Source organism: Columba livia, unplaced genomic scaffold (genome assembly GCF_036013475.1).
Source record: "Columba livia isolate bColLiv1 breed racing homer unplaced genomic scaffold, bColLiv1.pat.W.v2 Scaffold_107, whole genome shotgun sequence".
NCBI classification, from domain to species: Eukaryota; Metazoa; Chordata; class Aves; order Columbiformes; family Columbidae; genus Columba; species Columba livia.
The window spans coordinates 1,148,821-1,157,515 of record NW_027043012.1 but is presented as its reverse complement, the minus strand read 5'-3'; positions in this window follow the sequence as shown (position 1 = coordinate 1,157,515).

Here is an 8,695-nt window from a genome sequence, read left to right as displayed (position 1 = left end):
GTCCAGTGTGGTTTGTAACACACACACTGTCCAATGGGGTTTGTGACACACACGCTGTCCAATGGGGATTGTAAAAACACACACACAATGTCCAATGGGGTTCGTGACACACACGCTGAACAGTGGGGTTTTTGACACACACACTGTCCAATGGAGTTTGTGACACACACAATCTGTCCAATGGGGATTGTGACACAGACACTATCGAATGGGGATTGTGACACAGAGACGCTGTGCAATGGTGTTTTTGACACACACGCTGTCCAATGGGGATTGTGACAAACACGCTGTCCAATGAGGTTTGTGACACCCACGCTGACCAATTGGGTTTGTTACACACACACTGTCCAATGGGGATTGTGACACACACAATCTGTCCAATGGGGATTGGGACTCACACGCTGTCCAATGGGGTTTGTCACACACACGCTGTCCAACGGGGATTGTGACACACACGCTGTCCAATGGTTTTTGTGACACACACACTGTCCAGTGGGGTTTGTGACACACAAACTCTGTCCAATGGGTCTTGTAACAGACATGCTGTCCAATGGTGTTCGCGACACACACGCTGTCCATTGGCTTTTGTGACACACACACTGTCTAATAGGCTTTGTGACACACACACGCTATCCAATGGTGTTTGTGACACACACACTTTCCAATGGGGTTTGTGACACACACGCTGTCCAATGGGGTTTGTGAAACACAAACACAGTCCAATGGGTATTGTGAAACACACACGTTGTCCAACGGGATTTATGACACACACACTGTCCAATGGTGTTTCTGACTCTCATGCTGTCTAATAGGTTTTGTGCAACACACTCTGTCCAAATGGCTTGTGACACACTCGCTGTCCAATGGGGTTTTTGACACACACACTGACCAGTAGGGTTTGTGACACACACGCGCTGTCCAACGGGGTTTGTGACACAGACACTGTCCAATGGTGCTTGTGACACACAGGCATTCAAATGGCGTTTGTGACACAAACACTTTCCAATGGGATTTGTGAAACACACTGTCCAATGCGGTTTCTGGTACACACACGCTCTCCAATGGGGATTGTGACACACATGCTTTCCAATGGGGATTATGACACACACACTCTGTCCAAAGGGGTTTGTGACAAACACACTGTCCAGGGGAGCTTGTGACGCACAAGCTGTCCAATGGGGTTTGTGACACACACGCTGTCCAATGGTGATTGTGACACACACACTGTCCAATGGTGTTTGTCAAACACACACTCTCTCCAATGGCGTTTGTGACACACACGCTGTCAAATGGGTTTGTGACACGCATTCTTTCCAATGGGGTTTGTGACACACACACTTTCCAATGGTTCTTGTGACACACACGCTGTCCAATGGGGTTTGTGAAACACACAAACTGTCCAGTGGGGTTCGTGACATACACACTGTCGAGTGAGGTCTGTGACACACACACTGTCCAAGAGGGTTTGTGACACACACACGCTATCCAATGGTGTTTGTGAAAAACACAGTTTCTAATGTGGTTTGTGACACACGCACTATACAATTGGTTTTGTGACACACACAATATCCGATTGGTACTGTGACACACACACTCTGTCCAATGGTGTTTGTGACACACACGCTGTGCATTGGGGTTTGTGACACAGACGCTGTCCAATGGGGATTGTGACATACACACACTATCCAATGTGGTTTGTGGCACGCACACTTTCCAATGGGGTTTGTGACACCCAAACGCTGTCCCTTCGGGTTTGTGACTACACACGCGGCCCAGTTGGGTTTGTTACACACACACTGTCCAATGCTGTTTGTGACACGCATGCTGTCCAATGGGTTTTGTGACACAAACTCTGTCCAATGGGCTTGTGACACACACGCTGTCCAATTGAGTTTGTGACACATACACTTTTCAATGGGGTTTGTGACACACACACGCTCTCCAATGGGATTTGTGACACACACACTGTCCAATGGTGTTTGTGACACACATGCTATCGAATGGGGTTTGTGACACACACACTTTCTAGTGGGGTTTGTGACACACATGCTATACAATGGGTTTTGTGACACACACACTGTCCAATAGGGTTTGTGAGACACACGATGCCGCATCAGGTTTGTGACACACACGCTATCGAATGGGGCTTGTGACACAGACACGATTTCCAATGGCATTTGTGACACACCCGCTGTCCAATGGGGTTTGTGACACAGATGCTGTACAATGGGGATTGTGACATACACACTGTCCAATAGGGCTTGTGTCACACACACGCTATCCAAAGGGGTTTGTGACATACACACACTGTCCAATGGTGTTTGTGACACGCATGCTGTCCAATGGATTTTGTGACACACACACTGTCCGATAGTGTTTGTGACACACACTCGCTATCCAATGGGGTTTGTGACACATACACTGTCCAGTGGGTTTTGTTACACACACACTCTGTCCAATGGGGTTTGTGACACACTCACTCTGTCCAATGGGGTTTGTGACACTTACAATGTTTCCAATGGCGATTGTGACACACACGCTCTCCAATGGTGATTGTGACACAAAGGCTGGCCAATGGGGTTTGTGACACACACAGTACTGTCCAATGGTGTTTGTGACACACAGGCTCTCCAATGGGGATTGTGACACACACGTTGTCCAATGGGGTTTGTGACACTCAGGCTCTGTGCAATGTGTCTTGTGACACACACTCTGTCCTATGAGGTTCGTGACACACACGCTGTCCAGTGGGGTTTTTGACACACACACTGTCCAATGGGGTTTGTGACACACACACACTATCCAATGGGATTTGTGAAACACACATTTTCTAATGTGGTTTGTGACAAACTCTCTATCCAATGGGTTCTGTGACACAGACACTGTCGAATGGAGATTGTGACACAGAGACGCTGTCCAATGGTGTTTGTGAAACACACGCTGTCCAATGGTGTTTGTGACACACACGCTGTCTAATGGGGTTCGTGACACACACGCTGTCTAATGGGGTTCGTGACACAAACGCTGTCCGGTGGGGTTTGTGACACACACACGCTGTTCCAATGGGTTTATGACACACACGCTGACCAATTGGGTTTGTTACACACAAAATGACCAATGGTGTTTGTGACACGTATGCTGTCCAATGGGTTTTGTGACACACACAAAGTCCGATAGGGTTTGTGACACACACACACTGTCTAATGTGGTTTGTGACACACATACTCTGACCAATGGGTCTTGTGACACACATGCTGTCCAATGGTTTTCGTTTAACACACGCTGTCCAATGGGGTTTGTGACACAGAGGCTGTCCAATGGGGATTGTGACATAAACACTGACAAATAGGGTTTCTGACACACACACGCTATCCAATGTGCTTTGTGACACGCACAATTTATAATGGGGTTTGTGACACAAACACGCTATCCAATGGGGTTTGTGACACACACACTTTCTAATGGGGTTTCTGACACACACGCTGTCCAATAGGGGAGCGCGACAGACATGCTGTCCAATAGGGTTTGTGACACAGACACTTTCTAATGGGGATGTTACACACAAAATGTGCAATTAGGATTGTGACACATACATGCTCTCCAATGGTGTTTGTGACATACACGATGTCCAATGGAGATTGTGACACACACACGCTGTAAAATGGTGTTTCTGACACACACGCTGTCCAGTCGGTTTTGTGACACACACATGTCCAGGAGGGTTTGTGACACACACACTGTCCAGTGGGGTTTGTCACACACACTCTGTCCAACTGGGATTGTGACACACACACACTGTCCAATGGGGTTTGTGACACGCCCACTGTGCAATGGTGTTTGTGATACACACGCTGTCAAATTGGGTTTGTGACACCCACTCTCTCCAAAGGGGTTTGTGCCACTCACACTGTCCAATGGGGTTCATGACACACACTCTGTCCAGTGGTGTTTGTGACACACACACTGTCCAATGGGTATTGTGACACACACGCTGTCTAATGGGGATTGTGACACATACACGCTGTCCAACGGGGTTCGTGACACTGACTCTGTCCAGTGGGGTTTGTGACACGCAGACTGTCCAATAGGGTTTGTGGCAAACACACGCTATCCAATGGGGTTTGTGACACATAAACTTTCCAATGGGGTTTGTGACACACACACTCTGTCTAATGGTGCTTGTTACACAGACGCTGTCTAAAGGGGTTCGCGACACACACGCTCTCCAATGGGGTTTGTGACACACGCACACTGCCCAATAAGGATTGTGACACACACACTTTCTAAAGCGGTTTGTGACACACACGCTATACAAAGGGTTTTGTGACACACACACTCTGTCCAATGGGTCTTGTGACATGCACGCTGTCTAATGGGGTTCGTGACACACACGCTGTCCAGAGGGGTTTGTGGCACACACACTGTCTAATAGGGTTTGTGACACACACACGCTATCCAATGTGGTTTGTGACACTCACACTATCTAATGGGGTTTGTGACACACACACTATACAAAGGGTTTGAGAGATACAAAATCTGTCCAATGGGGATTGTGACACACACGCTGTCCAGTGGGATTTATGACACACACAAAGTGTCCAATGGGGATTGTGACACACACACAGCTGTCCAATGGGGTTTATGACACACATGCTGTGCAATGGGGTTTGTGACACAGACACTGTCCAATGGAGATAGCGACATACACACCTTGACCATGGGGTTTGTGACAGAGACGCTGCCCAATGGGGATTGTGACATACACAAGCTATCCAATGGGGTTTGTGACATGCACAATTTCCAAAGGGTTTTGTGACACACACACTGTCCAATGGTGTTTGTGACACACATGCTGCCCAATGGGGTTTGTGACACAGACGATGTCCATTGGGGATTGTGACAAACACGCTGACCGATGGGTTTTGTGACACAGACACTGTCCAATAGGGTTTGTGACACACACACTCTATCAAATGGGTTTTGTGACACATACACTGTCCTATGGGGTTTGTGACACACTACACTGTCCAATGGGGATTGTGACACACACACACTCTCTAATGGGGTTTATGACACACACAATCTGTCCAATGGGGATTGTGACACACAGACGCTGTCCAATGGGTATTGTGACACACACGCTGTCCAATGGGGTTTGTGAACACACAATCTGTCCAATAGGGTTTGTGACACACACACGCTATGCAATGGGGTTTGTGACACGCACACTTTTTAAAGGGGTTTGTGACACAAACACGCTATCCAAAGGTGTCCAATGGTGTTTCTGTTACACACTCTGTGTCCAATGGTACTTGTCACACACACGATGTCCAATGGGGTTCGTGACACACATGCTGTCCACTGGGGTTTGTGAAAAACACTCTCTGTCCAATGGTACTTGTGACATACATGCTATGCAATCGGTTTTGTGACACACACACTGTCCAATGGGGATTGTGACATACACTCTGTCCAATTGGGTTTGTGACAGAAACACACTGTCCAGTAGGGTTTGTGACAAACACATTGTCCAAAGGGGTTTGTGACAAACACGCTGTCCAATGGAGATTGCAACACACACACGCTGCCCAATGCTTTTTGTAACACACACGCTGTCCAATGGGGATTGTGACACACACGCTGTCCAATGGGGTTTGTGACACACACACTGTCCAATGGGGTTTCTGGCACACACTCTGTCCAATGGGGTTTGTGGACAAACACACACTGTCCAGTGGTGTTTGTGACACACACGTTGTCCAATAGGGATTGTGACACACACGCTGTCCAATGGTGTTTGTGACATGGATGCTGTCCATTGGGGTTTGTGACACACACACTTTCCAAAGGGTTTGTGGCACACACACTGTCCAATAGGGTTTGTGACACACACACGCTATCCAATGGCGTTTGTGACACACACACTTTCTAATGGGATTTGTGACACATACGCTGTACAAAGGGTTTTGTGAAACACACACTGTCTAATGGGGATTGTGTCACACACACCATGTCCAATGGTGTTTGTGACACACTTGCACTGCAATGGGGTTTGTGATACAGACACTGTCCAATGGTGTTTTTGACACACACACGCTATATAATGGGGATTGTGATACACACACGCTGTCCAATGGGGATTGTGACAAACACGCTGTACAATGGGGTTTGTGACACACACAATCTGTCCAATGGTGTTTGTGACACAAACGCTGTCCAATGGGGATTGTGACACACACACTCTCCAATGGGGTTTGTGACACGGATGCTGTCCAATGGGGATTGTGACACACACACGCTATCCAATGTTGTTTGTGACACACACACTTTCTAATGGGGTTTGTGACGCACACGCTATACAAAGGATTTTGTGACACACACACTGTCTAATGGGGATTGTGATGCACAAACGTTGTCCAATGGTGTTTGTGACACAGTCGCTGTCCAATGGGGTTTGTGATACAGACACTGTCCAATGGGGATTGTGATACACACACGCTGTCCAATGGGGTTTGTGACACACACAATCTGTCCAAAGGGTTTTGTGACACATTCGCTGTCCAATGGGGTTTGTGACACACACAATCTGTCCAATGGGGTTTGTGGCACACACACTGTCCAATGGGGTTTGTGACACACACACTCTGTCCAATGGTACTTGTGACACAAACGCTGTCCAATGGGGTTCGTGATAAACAAGCTGTCGAGTGGATTTTGTGACACACACACTGTTTAATCGGGTTTGTGAAACACACATGCTATCCAATGGGGTTTGTGAAACACACACTATCTAATGGGGTTTCTTACACACACGCTATCCAATCGGTTTTGTGACACACACACTTTCCAATGGGGTTTATGACACACCCACTCTGTCCAATGGGGTTAGTGACACACACGCTGTCCAATGGGGTTTGTGACGCACACTCTGTCCAATGGGGTTTGTCACACACACTCTGTCCAAGGGCTAATTGTGACACACACTCTCTGTCCAAAGGGGTTTGTGACACACCCACAGTCCAATGGGGTTTGTGACACACATATAGTACAATGGGATTTCTCACACACACTCTGTGCAATGGGGTTCGTGACACACACTCTGTCCAGTGCGGTTTGTGACACACACACTGTCCAATAGGATTTGTGACACACACTCGCTATCCAATGGGGTTTGTGACACATACACTTTTCAATGGGGTTTGTGACACAAACAATCTGTCCAATGCGGTTTGTGACACACACTGTCCAATGGGGTTTGTGACACACACAATCAGTCCAATGGGGATTGAACACACACGGTGTCCAAGGGGGTTTGTCACACACACGCTGTAAAACGGCTTTTGTGACACAGACAATTTCCAGTGGGGTTTCTGACACACGCACGCTGTCCCATGGGGTTTGTGACACACACGCTAACCAATTGGTTTTGTTACACACACACTGTCCAATAGGGTTTGTGACAGACACAGTGTGCATTGGGGTTTCTGACACACACGCTGTACAATGGGGATTGCGACACACACGCTGTGCGATAGGGTTTCTGACACACACACTTTCCAATGGTGTTGTTACACACACACTGTGCAATTGGGATTGTGACGCACACACGCTGTCAAATGGGGTTTGTGAAACACACACTGTCCAATGGGTTTTGTCACACAAACTCTCTCCACTGGAGCTTGTGACACACACTCTCTCCAAAGGAGTTTGTCACACACACTTGGTCCAGTGGGGTTTGTGACACACACGCTGTCCAGTGGGGGTTGTGACAAACACGCTGTACAATTGGCTGTGTGACACCCACCCCATTGTCCAATGGTCTTGTGACAAACAAGCTGTGCAATGGATTTTGTTACACACAAACTCTATCCAAACAGTCTATACAATTCGGTTTGAGACACGTAGTACTTTCCAATGGGGTTTGTGACACACACGCTCTCCAATGGGGTTTCTGACACAAACTCTGTCCAATGGGGTTTGTGACACACACAATGTCCAATGGGGATTGTGACACACACACTCTGTCCAGTGGGTTTTGTAACACACACACTCTGTCCAATCGGCTTGTGACACACAGGCTGTCCGATAGTGTTTGTGAAAAACACACTGTCCCATGGGGTTTGTGACACACACACTGTAAAATGAAGATTGTGACACACACACGCTGTCCAATGGGGTTTGTGACACACACACTGTCAAAAGGAGTTTGTGACACACATGCTGTCCAATGGTGTTTGTGACACACACACACTGTCCAATGGGGTTTTTGACACACACGCTGTCTAGTAGGGTTTGTGACACACACTCGCTATCCAATGGGTTTTGTGACACATAGGCTGTCCAGTGGGTTTTGAGACACACAGACTCTTCCAATGGGGATTGTGACACACACTCTTTCTCATGGGGTTTGTGACACACACGCTATACAATAGGGACCGTCACACACACACGCTGTCCAATGGGAATTGTGAGACACACACGCTGTTCAATGGGGTTTATGACACACACGATGTCGAGTGGGGTGTGTGACACACACACTTTGTCCAATGGGGTTTGTGACACACACTGTCCAAAGGGGTTTGTGACACACACACACTGTCCAACGGTGTTTATGGCACACAAACTGTCCAATGGGGTGTGTGACACACACACTCTGTCCAGTGGGGTTTGTGACACACACGCTGTCCAATGGGGA